Genomic DNA, 16328 nt, shown 5'->3' with positions numbered 1-16328 from the left:
GTTTTTTTTTGAATACTCATATTTTAGTCAGATCACGTGTGATGCTCAAATGCTAAGCACAATTGCATTTATATGCCAACACAGTCATTTTAGATTTGCTGTTATAGTAAAGGGCAGATCTTAGAGCAAAATTCTTTCAGGATTTTCTAGGGTTTATTTAAGCCAATGTGTTGAACTCACACAGAGAAGACCAAGAAGGGCAATCTTTTTCTTTTTATCTCCAACACTTTACTTTCTGATATAATCTTTTTCTTTTCTCCCAAACAAAACATAATACGGAAGGAATTCATAGCTCTTATTAGTGATCTGATCTTGCAGATGTCTTCTGAAATTAAGTTAAGGGTTTTATGAAATAGCTCAGGAGCCACAAATTGACTATGTCTGTGATGACATCTTATTTTGAGAAAAAAACAACAACCCAGACAGCTATCCCTGATGGCTTCACAGATGGTTTGAGAATCAGGTAAGAAGCAATTATTAGCTTCAATAAAAAAAGAATGAGGAGGTGGGGGAGAGAGGAATGATAGTAATATATTCCATTTGTAAATTTCCTGTGATTTCCTTCATTTGTTCCTTTTTGCCATTAAAAAGTAGCAATAGCAGCAACCACAACAAAAACCCCTGTTAAGGTGAAAAAAAGTCTGCATCTTATCTTTTCGTGGATAAATGTATCAACATTTTATCTGATATAACTTTGTCTCCTTAGTCTGTCTTTCATTGAAGTTTAGTATTTTAAGAGCAAATTTTAAAAATAAAATAAAGATAGAGATGGCCCAATAATTCATCCATTTTAGTAAAAGGGGGTGGAGCTCAGTGGAAGGGCATAAGCTTCAGTCATTGGTATTTTGAAGTAGGAAAGATCAACACTGAAAGACAGAAACTAGAAGACGTCTGAAAAAAAAATCCCTTGGATCTTCTTTGTAATCGGGACAAACTCTATCATGACAAATCATAGCTTTTGGACTGGGTTCTTCTATCAAGGCAATTCCAAAATGCCAACTGTTTAAATATGTTTATCTTATGAAGCCTGGTCTGTCTTTTATTACGGTTATTGGTTTTTCTTTTTGGATGGTAAAACTGACACCTTTGGATTAACTAAGATCTAGCATAATTTTATCTGTTTCCTCTTCCTGCTAAACTCCTCAATTCAGTGTCAAAGAAGAAAATAGAAATATATTGTATCTGTTTTTACCTTTATATCTGCACTTGGATAAACTAATCTTGGCTTGAACTCTGATTTTCTATATTGCTAGTAAACTTTAAACCTTATTTCTATAAATTGTAGTTAAAAATAACTAGTTTGGGTTTGGTAGAAAATTGTAGTTAATTGAAAATGGAAATAAGTCAATATTTTGTCCTAACAGCCATGCCATGAGTGGGTTAGGAAAGAGGAAGGAAGTAAAACTATGACTAGATAATCCATTGTTTATTATTACAATTGAATGTCAAATAGGTTTGTGAAATTCTTAACTTTTTGAACTCCAATCTTTTTGTCTGAATACCCGTTGTACATCATTCTTTTCTATCATTTAGTATTGCTCTTAATTATTAACCATGGGAGAGCAGCATTATTAAAATTTGTTAAACTTTTATGGGCTGCAATTTATGGGCATTGTTTATTGTTCAAAATAATTTGGTGACCTTTAATTGCATGTAACTGAAGTTACAAAATACATATTCTGTACTTGTTTCTATCTCAGGGGCGATTGCTAGAACAGCTTGCACATTAAAAGACCTCTGGTCCCCTTGCTTAGAGAAAAGGAATCTTATTTTGCTATCGATTTCAGTCTGTTGCCTCCTTGTTGTAACTGAGCTCTGGTATCAGACATGCTCTTATATCAGCTCTAAGAAGGTAGTTTTGTTAAAGGCTTCTAATGTTTTAATCTTGGGCAAGTTTTCAACTCTTAATTATATTGATTATACGTTTTGTAATCCATCACAAAGCTTCTGATTACCCACCATGTTATTGACATGATTTAGTGACAATGGGGATCAACTGGGCCATCCTTAGTAATGCATGGCACTGAATCTTACATTTGACTGAAAACATCCCCAAGACAAATTTTCTTATGAAATTTTCAAATCCTATCTTGATTGTGATGTTTTCTGTATAACATTGGCTCACTCGTGATCTCTCTGTACCTGAGCAGGTTCAAAAGATATCACAGAGAAAGATTAAATAATGATGTAGCCTACACAGGGAAAAGGCAGCCTATATATACATTTTTTTAAAGGGGCAAATTTGAAGTGTCCTTTTTATGCATCATTTCATTCTAGTGAAGATGTGGATTAAAGTTTCATGGAAAAGCTTGAGCTTGACCAAATGTTTTTTAGAAATGTGCTGAAATGCTGAATAAAATCTTGTTTCTAAACCTATTGATTTTGTTGGGTAGCTTGTTCTTCACTAATCTGCATGGCTCAGATTGAATTTATAGCATGTGTGATGTGACCTTTTCTGTATTGTAGCTTGCATTATTAAAATAGGTTGCAATGCTACATACTTGATGATCAAACAAATCTCTTTGGTTTTGATGAACTGTCAGAAAGCAATCCTGAACAACTGTCCTAGCATCTTTGTCAAGTTTTCATCAAATGTGGTATACGCCTTGTTTTCTTTCTTTATTGAGAACTTTACTTGTACACATAAACATACTTAATAATGTTTATTGGTCTAAATAATACAAAAAATACAAATGCGTGAACTACATTTAAAGCCTAGAACTAGAAAACACCCATTTGATAATGAGTAAGTACTGTACACACAGATACAGATGCCCTTCTCAAATAATAATATTGAAAAGATAGTACAGGATTATAATCCAGAAGGATTTAGGTTTTTCTAGCAGGGTCATCTTCTTTAGAACTGTATGCCTACCTCTCCCTTTATCTTTACTTTTTTTTTCCTATCCAACTGATTGTGTGAATTTGACATTGTGATGGATTAGGTTCACTTTGAAATGTCCTTGATAATGATTGAAGCAGGCATCAGGCTAGCCAAGAGGGGGCAGGGGAGGTGAAGGCTTGCTTTGTCTCAACCCACCAATTAGTTCAATGGAAGTGGAAACTGCAAGAATCATCTGTGATGAAATGAGGGCTCCTGGCCATTATCCCTGCTGACAGCCTGTCCTATTTGATCCATCATTTGGCCTGCTGCTCCTTGAAAGTGAACTGCCAATGTTTTATCTATTTATAGAGACACCTTCATGCTATACAAGGTGTTTCATTTGACTCTAAATTTGGGCATGAAATTTAGCAACAGTCCTGTCAAAGCACAGACTTTGATTAAGCAAACCTGCTAATCTTTTACTGGTTCAGAGATATTTTAGCACATGGTCAGTAAGAAGAGAAATTTGCTGTTGGGATGCTTATTAAGCAGCACCCCTGGGAGCATTAGGTGGTCATCTAAGGCGCAAAATTAAGAAGGGCATCAATTTTTAAGGAAAAAAAAACTAAAAAAAACCCCTTTTGGTACATTTATTAATAAACACTGAAGTGCTAATTTTTTCGTTTGAAGTAAAAGGAAATAATGTTCTTGGCCAGAGCTCAACTCCTTTATTGGTCTGGGCCCTCCTTATCTAGGAGACAGAGGAGATAGCTCAGAAAAATGTTAATATGTCAAAACTATGCTGTATAAGGATGGATGATGTTGAGGTGCCTCTAAGTTCTTCTGTGAGTTATAGTGTCTTGGCTTTAAGAGAGAATCTTACTATGTTGGAGGAAGAAATGTCTTTAAGCCATATTCCTGCATATTTATAGCCTTGCTTTTATCAACACTGTATCTTCTTTGATGGCAACAATGGATCAGGAGTGAGAGGTGTTGGGGGGGGAGAGGGGGGATTAGTTATTTGCTTTGTTTAATGCAGTACTTATGTAAACAAGTGAGTGCTAGCAGAAAGATTTGAAAGAGATTTATAAGTCTATAAATGAAGTGACATTTGGACATATTTGACACATTATAGTATTTGGAAATGGTTCTAGGATCATGCATTGATAGTTAGTTGCATAATTTAGGAGATTAAAGCTATCAAAATATAGGATGTGAAATACTTTTTGGACAATTCAGAACCTGAGGACAAATGGCCAATCATCACTCTTAACAATTTAGTGGGGGGGGGGAAATCCTTAGCATTAGTTGGACTATTCAAGGGATACCAGTTTGTGCAGAAGCATGCTTAGGGAAGCCATATGAGAAAGCCAATGGGATGAAACAGATATCAGAGATTTCATCTGGGTTCAACTTCCTATCAAATTACTAAACTAGTAACCTAAGCTAATTACTGTTTTTCACACTAACCTATTTCTTAGCTCCTCTATCAGAAACTTATGGGACAATCAGGTATAGTAGGACATTCCACCATGTGATAGATGCATATGTTGGTTACATTACTTTATTCACAATTATAAAATATATCTGAGTAGTCAAAATCCCTGTATTTATTAGAAGGTCAAACTTTGACATTTACTTCTCTGGTATTTTATGTGTGAATGTATAAGTGTATGGGAGAGAGAGAGAATTGACTCCTTTACTGAAGAGGATAGCAGAAAAAGATATGTCAAGGACAAAGCAAGAAACAAACAAACGAACAAACAAATCCCACCACGATAAAATAAAGGATTTCTCTTATATTTCTCCCTTAGCACATTTTTTTCATCCATTTGTTATTGTTTGATTTTGCATTCCATTGTTATTTTAGAAAAGATACTTTAAACAAGTACTGTGATGACACACAAAACTCTTGGTGTCCATGGTGAACATTTGTACCTGTTTTGTATACAGAAATTTCATCTATCAAACATTTAAAAGCAATGTTCCGCAACTTATTGAACTGCTGTCCAAAAGTGTTAGACTTTAATTTCATAATGCCCAGTCTTACTCAATTGGTGTAGAAGTTCCAATAAAAGAGAAGATATGTAGTTCAGGATTGTGCTGTGGAGCCCCTAATGTTCTGAGCTTGGTTGTTTGTTTTTAGATGTTTCACTACCCAACTAAGTAACATAATCAATGCAAATAAGGAGTGGTTTAATCTCTGCTTATATACAGTCCCAAGCATTGATAAGTATGTGGCTTTCTCCTTGATATTACTTGATAAAGGTTTTGTTTTCTGCTTGTTTGATTGTTTATCTGGGTGTTGGCTTCTGGAGAGGAAATGTCTGGTCCTTATTTTTCCTTCTTAGCTTTTTTAATTGTCTCTTTTGAATGGTGTGTAAATATGATTTATTTCTATGTGTCTATTGGTGACTTATTTGTCTGAATGTCAAGCTTCTGGAAATTCTCTAGCATTTTTAAATTTAACTTGGTCTAGTATGCTTACAGTTTCCCAGTTGACTATGGTTAGGTTTGCCCATATGTTATGAGCTAAAGGAGTTTTCATTGTAAGTTGTGACTGCTAGTTGCTACATGCATTCTGCTAGTCTTCTGCCTACATAGTGGCTTTTATAGTCCTTAAACCATATGTTGTTTCTGACTACAACTATTGTAGACCTACCATATCTGGGCTGCAGGACTTGGCCTGACCACAGGATGGCAGCAGGATTAGAGCTTGAAGTTTTTATTTGCTATTTTATAGAGAGGTCTTCCTTCCAGGTTTTTATAACTGAGGTCTGGTAACATCAGATTGAGAGAGGCTGTTTAAAGGTACCCTCATGATAAAAAGAGGATGAGAGAGTATATTGTTTCACAAGTGTATCAGTATTCCTTAATAAACTTCCTGGGCTTTCCTTGAATCACAGGTAAAATGAAATGGGCAGGACTTAATTAAGGTAAAATGAAATAGGCAGGGCTCAATCAAATTTAGCAATGAACTTTGGAAATAAAAATGAGACAGCTGGACACAATTAGAAAATCACCCAAAAGCTATCCAGAAGGATGGAATAGTAATGAGAGCCTAGAGATAAAAGTATCAATGATAGTCTGCTTTTGGAAAAGTATTGAAAAGGAAGTTGTGCAAAATGCAGTGGGGTATACCAATGTATTTTTCTCACTAGCACATCGAAACCATCTCACTTCTTTTCATAAACAAAATTCCAAACATTTAACAATTGTGTCTTGCAAGTTTCAGCACCTATACAATAAAGAAAAGAAATTTATAAAGAAGAGACTTCTAATCTTCATTGCAACAAATAGAATAAGTCTTCACCCCCTATAAGGTTACAAACAAATATCTTTTCATCCCAAATCCCATCCTTTATCTATAAGCAAATCCATAAAATATTCATTTTTCAATCCTAGTGTCAGCAGAAAGTCCATAAAGGATTGCTATAACATTGCAAAAAAAGAGAGTCTTATTTAACCTTGATGAAATAAACTAATTTTATATTCCTTTCTTTTATTTCTAACACTTTTAATCTTTAATTCAGTTGGATAATGTTGTAGGATTTGATTTCCCATTCTGAAGGTTGTTGGCTTTGCTTTCAAATAGTTGTTTTCAATTCAACATACCTCTCCCAGAAATCCCTATTCTATTCTTTTTCTAAAAACTTGCTAACTTTTCTCTCCCCCCCCCCTTGTAAACAGACTGGCTCTGTGAATAGGAGAGGTAGGAGTTAAATCTGATTCATATTAGTAGGTCAAACATTTTTTGTAGTTTTATGCTTGAATACAGTACCCTCTTATTTGGGGGTGATACAAAAAATATTATGTGATGAAATGTATGTGTCATCACTTGAAAGTTGTCAAGCTGCACATTAATCAGCCTTTCCAAAAAGGCAGCTAAGGGAATAAAATTATTCCAACCTTTTGGAATAAGGTTTTTAAGAGATGTGAAAAAATGTGACACAGCAGCCTCAACAAGACAATTGTTGGAGTGTCTTGTGGAGACAGAGATTTTTTAAGAGATGTGAAAAAATGTGACATAGCAGTCTCAACAAGACAATTGTTGGGGTGTCTTGTGGAGACAAAGAGTTCTACTTTAATGCTTCCATCAGTTTAATCTGTCATTTCACTATCTTTGTGAAAAGCTACTTTTCGCAAAAATAATGTTTTGAGTGCTCTGCTGTTTTAATATCAAAATTTCTCTGAATTTCAAGAGGCTTTCAAAACAAAGCACCTCACTGAATCTTTGTGCATCTATACGTGTGATAACAGAAGTTGCTGTGTTGACACTCATACTCTCTTGTTGGTGACATCAGTGATGTCATAGTATCTACCCTATGCCTACTGCAATCTCATTAGTAGTCTTTTAACTATCTTGTCATCCAACATTAAGTTATTTCCCTTGTTAGTTTCCTCTTTCTGACATCATTCATTATGGATTTCTATTGCTGGTTCTAATGTGTTTAATGACATTTCCTGAAAATGCTTCTCTACTGTTTTTGTTTCAGTTGTGTCCCTTATTTTCTTATGCTTCTTTTGTGAATTTTGTTTCTTTTTATTTTCTCATTGGTGAAAGATTAGTGTAATATTAGCCAGCTAACAAGGATTACTCAATGTAAAGATTCTATGTCATTAAAATCTACAGGCTGGTAAACTACTACTAAAGGTCTTATAGAATTCTGTACAATGTGTGCCTTTTGGTTTCATCTGGCCAAGTCTTGTGGTTTAAAGACACAATCCCTGTTTTTGTGTCTTAATATAATGCAGCCTGAAATAAAATTATAGTAATCAAGAATTATATTATAGTAAAATATTATAGACTGGATTCTGCTTTACTTTGCAATGGCCAAAATATCTTATATTTTAGAAACCATTGGCTTAGTATTTGGCACATTGTTCTTAAAATTAATACTTATTAATTTTAGATACTAATATAACAAAATGAGTCTAAATCAAAGTAGCCTAGGTTTAGCAGATTTGCTAATCCAGGAATGGATTGAAGGTGTGTCTGCACAATGCCTAACTGGTATATTTACATAGCATTGGTTTTCTCCACTTCCTTTACACATCTATTTGAGAATTGCTTTTGAATGTATACATGACTGCTGAGCTTAGCATGATTGTAGGATTACTTCTTCCAAAAAATGTGGCAAACATTTGCTGTTCAAATTACAGATGTTATACAAGTTGGTAAGAATCAGAGTTTCTACTCAGATCTTGACATTGGATGGTCTATTAAGCAAGCAATATTTGTTTTATTCAGTAATCAATAATTTGTAGCAGACTTTGAGTTCTCCACTGTTGCTCATCAGTAAGGCATGCTTTTTCCTCTCAGTCTCAAGAAATATAGGCATTGGAAATTTATTTATTTATTTAAAATGTTTATGTAGCCATTCATCTTATACCAAACTCTGGGCAGCTCCCATTCGAGAAATGAGACAACAACTAACTGGGCTGTAATCCTTCAGTCCTATTATCATCTACAGCCTAGTAGTTAGTTTACAGCAAAGCAACAGTTCATGTTGTCAGTCTGCAGCAATGGCATGGCAATTCCATTTTTACATCTCTCACTGACTAGAATTTGGAGGCTAAGAACTATTGATAACACTGAAGACTGGGATCATTACCTTATGAAGTGGTGGAGGTTAGATCAGTGTTTCTCAACCTTAGCAACTTTAAGATGTATGGACTTCAACTCCCCAAATTCTCTAGCCAGCTGTGCTGAGTTGGGAATTCTGGGAGTTGAAGTCTTCATGTCTTAAAAGTTGCAAAAGTTGAGAAAACCAAGTTAGATTGATGGATTTGTGGTTATGTACCAATGTCTAGGCCAACCTATATTTGTGGTAAAATGTTTTTAGTTATATAAGATATTGGAGAGGCAGTGGTGTCATTTTAATATTATTTCAGATGTTGTGGCAATTTTTTTTTTGTCCCTGGGTAGGAGGGCTGGGACAAGGAGACACAGAGAGAGAGTTAGGTAAATATCCCTGTAGGGATTTCCTAAAGCAGATCTATTTTTTAGCCCCTTAGCTATGCTAAGTCAGATACATGTGGGAAGATGAAACTGGTTTTGAAACTGCCATACTGCAAACATGTTGGGTTATGTTTACTAGAGATAGAAAGGCATGTTAGCATGATATTTGAGGCTTGGAAAAACTCATTGCACTAAGATTAGCCAAGGAGATAATTTAATTTTAGAACTGTTTCCAACACTAGCTTTAAAAAAAAATCTTATTTACATAGACTATTAAAAGTTATGAAAGACAGTTTTGTGTAATGATTACAGGCACCAGGCTAGAAACTGGGAGACTTATGAGTTCTTAGGCGTGAAGCCAACTGGGTGACTTTCAGTCAGTCAATTTCTCTCAGCAATAAGAAGAAAGTGATGGTAAACTACTTCCAAAAATGCAGCCAAGATTTTCCAGGTATCAAAACTAACTCAAAGCTACCAAAATAGATATTATATTCTTTGAATATTTTAAATTCTACATTTATACATATACACTTAATCAACAATTTAGAGTTAAGCCATTTGATTACATTTAAATGTTATTTTGTCTTCTGAATTTTTAGTTCAGTCAGTTGTGTTCACCATTCTAATGAAACTGCAGTGAATACATTTTTCAGATAAATATTATATTATCTTCACAGTTACATTTCAAATTCGTCATTTGAGATTATCAAGTATGATTTTGCTGCATGCATTAAGAACTGCGGAATGCCAGCAGGAGATTGGCTTTTTTTAATTATAGAAATGGTGTTGTTTTCCCTGAAGTAATATTTAATATTGTTCTCATTATTATTGATTTTCTCTTGTTTTTAAAAGGGATTCATTATTTTGTTGTACATCCCCTAGAGTTGCTTTGGGAATAATGGCAACTTATGCTTTGTATAAAACTGGTGGTTTGGGGAATGTAAGGAATGTAGTACATACTGACATATAGATATACCCATCATACTATTCTCTTTTGGAGCGAGCACTCTTAATACAAATGCAAAACATGAGCAAGGAGTAAAGAATAGTAAACAAAGAAAAGTATAATGTAAAAAGAAAGAAAAAACAATATGTAGCTAAATTTAATTTACACAAGTACCAATCACTACATCTCTTCATACCTTTGTATCTTGCTTGCCTAAGTGCACCATTTCATTGACTGCTTTTTGTTCTTTAAACTTCTCACCTATTTTCTTTTTGAGGATCTCATCAGTTCCATCCAAGACTTCCTCTTGATCCACTCACTCTTCTTTCATATATTTGCTTTGCAGCTCAAATGTTATTCCTTCCCGTTATATGGCTAAACTATTTCTATGTAGTTGTATTGATTACTCACTCTGAAGTTCAGTTCATGTTCATTCAGCATGCATATATTCTTGAACTTATCTCTTCTTATTTTACCATGCATATTTAAGTACCCCATTGCCACTTAGGTTCATACTTCTAGTATACCTTGTTCTCAGTTCTAAGGTGACCAACCGTCCTCCTTTTGGAAGGACAGTCCTCCTTTTTTGAGTTCTGTCCTCCCTTGAAAAGTGTCCTCCTAAATGTCCTCCTTTTCCATATACCGTCCTCCTTTTGGGAGGACAGTCCTCCTTTTGGGAGTTCTGTCCTCTCTCAAAAATGTCCTCCTAAATGTCCTCTTTTTGACGACTAATCTGCAGGGCTTTTGTTTCCTCATAGAATGCTCAGAAGGCGTTCCGGGACCTTTTTTTTAATTTTTTTTCAACTTTTGCATCTACTACCCCTATTGGCTTTCGAAAGCCAATAGGAATTGCTGCTGAGCGCGCCAAAACACCCGGGCGGCAAACTTTGCATGTGCAAGTTGCAGGAACTTGCACCCCTCACTGTTACCCAACTACACGATCTTCTACTTCTTAGTTCCAAAGATAGCTGGAGGAGACTGGAGCAGTAAGTTTCACTTGATCTTCCCTGTTCGGTTCTACGCGGGGATACACAGGGTAGGCGGTGGTGCTGGGGGACGGCTGGGGGGGGTGGCTGCAGGACCAGAGCCGGCGCAGCTGGTGCTTTGCAAGCCGCGGGGCCGGCTCTACGGGGATGGGCAGGGGGGGGCGGTGGTGCTGGGGGTGACTGGGGGGGCGGTGGTGCTGGGGGGCAGCTGGGGGGGCAGCTGCAGGGCTGGAGCTGGTGCGGCTGGTACTTTGCAAGCCACGGGGCCAGCTCTACGGGGATGCGCAGGGTGGATGGTGGTGCTGGGGCAGCACCACCGTCCACCCTGCGTATCCCGGTAGAGCCGGCTCCGTGGCGGGGATGGGCAGGGGCAGCGGTGGTGCTGGGGGGGCAGCTGCAGGGCCGGAGCTGGCGTGGCTGGCGCTTTGCTAGCCGTAGGGCCGGCTCTCCACGGCAGGGCAGCAGTGCTGGCGGGGCGGCTGTGGGCGGGGGCGCGGCGGGCAGTTGACCTTCCATGGGCTGCGCCAGCTGGTGGTCTACGCAGTGCTGACCTGTGCTGCCACCACCTCACCCTGCGCATCTACATGGCCATCCTGGAGCGCCTGGCTCACAACACCTGCCTCCGCCGCCCACCCCTGCGCAGTCCAGCCATGTAGATTTTTGGACAAGTGAGAAATCGAGATTGAATATTGATACTCTAGCTGCAGCAGTTGCCGTAAAATTCAATATGAAGGATATTTCTTGTTCAGATATTTCCAATATATTGTTAGAAGATGATACATTGACAAAAAAAATTCATTCAATTGAAAAGTACTCATTTAAATAATTAATAGGCATGTAAGCATAATTACAATATAAAATGTTATTGTTACAAATGTTTTTTATTATGCATTTATCATATTATAGTGTATTCTGTATTATTGTTGCAATAAATACAATGTTTCTTTTATTTATGATATTTTTTTCTTAAATTTATTCGTGTCCTCCTTTTTGTTGTAAAAAAGTTGGTCACCTTATCAGTTCAGTATATCAAACTGGGCAAAAACATGCTTTGTAATATATAGTCATTTTCATTAAATCAACAGTCACCCTTTGCAACAAATGACTTAATGCCCATTACCTTTTTGTCAGTAGTTGCATGTTTTACAACTTCTCCATACATTTTTAGTAAACATTCCGCCTACATAGTACAGATTAATTTACTTCCTCTATTTTTTGCTGCTTATTTATAACTTGCCTACATTTGTTCAGTTTTTCCTATCAAAAATAATAGCTTGGGTTTTGATAAATTAAGTTTCAGAGCTACAGTCCTTGTTGCCCCATACAGTCTATGTAACATTTACCGCAAAATTATTTGTATATTAATTTAATGTGATATATATGGTTAACGCTAACCCATAGTGTTTCTGGGCAACTTTTGCTTTATGTTAATTGCGAAGTCGTGTCCGACCCATCGCGACCCCATGGACAACGTTCCTCCAGGTCTTCCTGTCCTCTACCATCTTCTTTTGCTTTATGCTTGATTGTAAATGATTCAGAGACTTTTGGATATGGGGTGGTATAAAAATGTTAACAAATAAATAATGAAATATTCATGAACTAGCCACCAGGGTTTGTTTAAGAAACTATGGTTTGGAAGAGCTAGTTTAACATAGTATACAAACCCTGCTTGTATTTTATGAAGAAAAGATTGCATTAATTAATTTCTTGCTGCGTTAAATTGATGCTTCTTCAATACCATGAAGATATCAGTATTAGATAGATGTTTTTTTAGTTGCTATTGTTAAGATAGCATTTGGTCTACAGCAATTGCCACTTTTTTACCACTCCCTTGCCAAATCATGAAGATAGCTGCCATTTGAGATTACTTCTTTGATTACTTTTTACTCATTTCGGTATTGATGAAGCTGTGTCTTTTCTAGTTGGTATTATACATTCTCCACAGAGAAATGGCCTCTTCTTCAAATCTAATTTAGGTCTATTAATTAGATAGACTGAGATTGTATGAAGCTAGAAGTTGTTAATTTATTCAGTACTTGATGCTACATGCACTTGATTTAACATTAATCAAGTGTTCTATTATTTCTTTGTTTGTTTTGCAGGGGATAAAAAAGGCTTATGAAGCTGCACAGAGATATTCACTAAACAGGATTAGGAGAGAATAGTTAATACAGAAGTGCTATTTTTATGAACACATGTCATTTCAAGAATAGTCCTTTGCTTTGCAAAGATTGATTTGTGAATTATCTTAAGTTTATACCTATATCAGGATGTTTTAAGTGTGCATCTGAACAAGGTGATATTCAGTAAGGAGCTAGGATCCTCTAGAATATTCATAAGAACATATAACAACATAAAGTCCACCTTAATCTAGCACTTTGTTTCTCATGATGGCCAAACAGAAGTCTCTGGAATGACCACAAGCAGGAGGTACAGTCATATTCTTCTCTCAGTACTATCTCCTGTAACCAGTGGTAGGATTCAAATATGTGAACAACTGGTTCTCTTGTGGATGCCACTTCTGGATGTCCATTCTGGGACTGGGCAACAAAAAATTAGCTACTGATTCTGCCGAACTGGTGCGAACTGGCTGAATCCCACCACTGCCTGTAACTATTATTTGGAGCCCCACTAGTCTTAACCTAGAAGTAATGTTGAGACCAGTAGCCATTGACTATTCATTATTTATCCAGATTTCTTTTAAAGCCACCCAAGTTAGCATATGTGTTATATGCTATGTTATTATGAATACTTTGGAATGCTAAAATAGATCCATTTGAAGTGTACAGTAACTGTAATTCTGCATATTAGTTCCTAAAATGTTTGTACTAAATTAAAAATGCACTGATACTATTCAAACACACAGAACATGCACAAGTGGTAGCAATCCTTGAATTTATATACATATCCTCTTTTCCTGAGTCAACCGTAAGAAGCATGTTGGAAATTTGTAATCTATTTATATTATTCAATTTGGTTTTAAGTAAGCCAGGGTCAAATGTCACCGTATGAAGAGGAAGAGCACAGATGTCTGAAGATTACTCATACTCGTGCTTTAGTGTCAATTGTAGTTGGGTTTCATCTGAACCAAGCCTACGATGTTGATGCTATCTGTTCAATCATGTCCAATTCTCAGCAATTTTGTGGATAGGCGATCTCACATTTTCTGATCTTTGTATGGCTCTGTCAGCTTTGATGTGTCCATATTTTTGGTGGCCTCATTTCCTTTTATTGCTGACCATTCCGAGTATAAGTGCCTTTTCCAGTGAGTTTGATTGCATGGCATGGCCGAAATAAGTAAGGTGGAATTTTATGATTTTGCCTTCCAGTGCTTTTATACGCTCCACTATTTGCTTGTCATCTTTGCTGTCCAAGGAATGCGCAGATTTAAATGTACTGACAAAGTAGGATTTGTCATTATGTGCAGAAGATAAGGCAAACTTACACTTCTGAATTATTTCTCTTTTCTCTTCTGAACATATGCAAGTAATCTCTCTCTATAACTACTGTTTTGTATGTTGATTGAATATGAAAAGCTGGTATGAATCAAGCTAGCAAATCAATGTCTTAAAATCTGATAAAATGTTTTCTATGATATTGATAAATTATCAATGGCAAAGAGACAAGGGGAGACTATATAAAGTGTTTTAAGTACTAGAAATGCTGAATTATTTCATTTGTCCTTTTAAAACTAGCTGTAAACACTGGTTTAGGCTGGGAAAGATGCCAGTCTTTTCTTGTCAATACTTTCTTTCACTCCCTGCTGGCAGTGACTTTTTTGGGCCCCATTAAGTTTCCTATTCTCACATGTTTTACTTCCTGCCAAGAACATATCCTGTGTTTAGGAGCTATCCAACTCTCAATACCCAAAGCCATGTCCGGTCAGGGATTGGGTGCTCTTGGGGGTGGCTGTGAAGGAAATTTCTTTCTGAATATTCTAAATGTCACTGTAGGCCATTTAAGAGCTGCTCTGCCCAACATATAAATGTTCTGGTAGAATCCAAGCTCTTTAAATGCCATGGGATGTTAAGCTAGTTGTTGAATTTGCTGGAATTTGGCCCAATTTCCATTATCTTGTGCCGATAATTCTGTATGTTTGCAAGTTACATCTAATTAGAAGTTTGCCTGAGGAAGAAGGAAACAATATTGTTTTTGAAAGCTACTTTTCCTTATAGATGGTTTATTTCTTTTTGTTTTGCTTTTTATGGTCTTCTAATATTTGAATGGTGCTTATTCTTATAAAGGCATTTGCCAAAAAACCTATTTTTACACATGAGAACCCTGCTAAATGATAGACAGATTTTATTTCATATTCTCTTTTTACCATCCATTTTAATGCAAATGCTATTGATTATTTTAAAATTATTTATTAATGTTTAAAGGCTTGATTTTAGCAGGGAGAATCAGCAGGTAAATGTTTTTAATAGTGAAATAAATATACTGTCCTTGAGAAATAATTGCACGTGTTCAGAAATAAAGGAGAATTGCTAGGATGGGATTCCCTACCTTTTGCCACCCATAGATATGATGCCATCTGAGTGCTGTAGAAATATGACATTGTTACACAAGCTTTGCTCCTTTTAGATGAAAATATCTTTGCATTAAAAAAGAACAACTAAATATTGAGCACTAATTGCGCTAAATTAGAAAGTCTTTGTAAACACAATTGCAAAATATGGATTTATATCTTTTTCTTCTGCTAGGTATCCATTAATTATGTTTATGGAATGTTAATGACTGCAAGGAAGTTGAACATCAGATAAAGGGAAATTAAATGTTTATAATTGACCCTGCTCTACATAATGAATCCAGGAAAACAGGAGGAGAGAAGGCCAGATCTGCAGGTAAAATTGCATCTGCTTAGTGCTAATAATTATATAGCCTCAAAAGGATGCAAAACATTTTCAGCATCACCATCATCTTTCTCCTCCTCCCCCACAGCAATTGCAGTCATCTAATTTGATGACTGAACATGAAAAAGCAACAATAGAGAAGAAAAAAGTAGAAGAAAGACTAATTAAGATAGAATAGGCTCTGTAATAGTACATATAGTATAGAAGAGATAGTATAGAGATAATTGTAATAGTGATAGTAATAGTATAGATGTAATAGCAATAAAATATAGTATAGAGGCATATAAGAATATAGAAGAAATAGTAATGCAGTGTAGAATATAAGTAATAGGAATATTTACACAGATATTTTTATGCATTGCACCTTACCATTTATAAAAGAAAAACCCTTTGTTTTACAAAATTAAAAGTCTCTCTACTTAGAGGAAGAAATAAATAAACCACTTGGTCCAGTATCCAATGCATTTTTCTCTCTCTTGAATCTGAGTCTAATTGGATAATGGTTTTAAAAAGGATCTTGTGACACCCATTACTTCCAGAATCTTTTGAAACTATTGTTCATTTTGCCAACAGCAGTCATCTTAAGGGATCTCTGGAAATATTTCCAATATTGAATATACCCTTTAAAAAAGCCAGGATTTCTCATTAACTCTCACAGGCAAACTCCTCGCTATGTAGCAATCATATTGGCATTCTTCCTTTGCTTCCCCCAATAAGTTTTATATACATTTCATGGAGCTTTCCAATTCAGATTTTT

General features: G+C 35.9%; 1 protein-coding gene across 2 annotated transcripts in view; it reads left to right on the top strand.

Annotated features, from left to right (window-relative positions):
• Positions 1–16328, top strand: part of PLEKHA6 (pleckstrin homology domain containing A6) — a 182034-nt gene that overhangs the window by 19192 nt on the left and 146514 nt on the right. Inside the window, exon 1 of one of the 2 annotated variants that reach the window (XM_039340862.1) lies at positions 444–463. The exons of the other annotated variant lie outside the window; for it this stretch is intronic. The gene's annotated coding sequence lies outside the window, so the exon portion shown is untranslated. Of the gene's footprint in view, positions 1–443; positions 464–16328 lie in introns of those variants that run through there. 2 annotated transcript variants of the gene reach the window in all.

Source organism: Crotalus tigris, unplaced genomic scaffold (assembly GCF_016545835.1).
Source record: "Crotalus tigris isolate CLP2741 ecotype Arizona unplaced genomic scaffold, ASM1654583v1 scf7180000017550.10884619, whole genome shotgun sequence".
Taxonomy (NCBI): Eukaryota; Metazoa; Chordata; class Lepidosauria; order Squamata; family Viperidae; genus Crotalus; species Crotalus tigris.
This window is presented reverse-complemented; position numbering and strand designations above follow the sequence as displayed.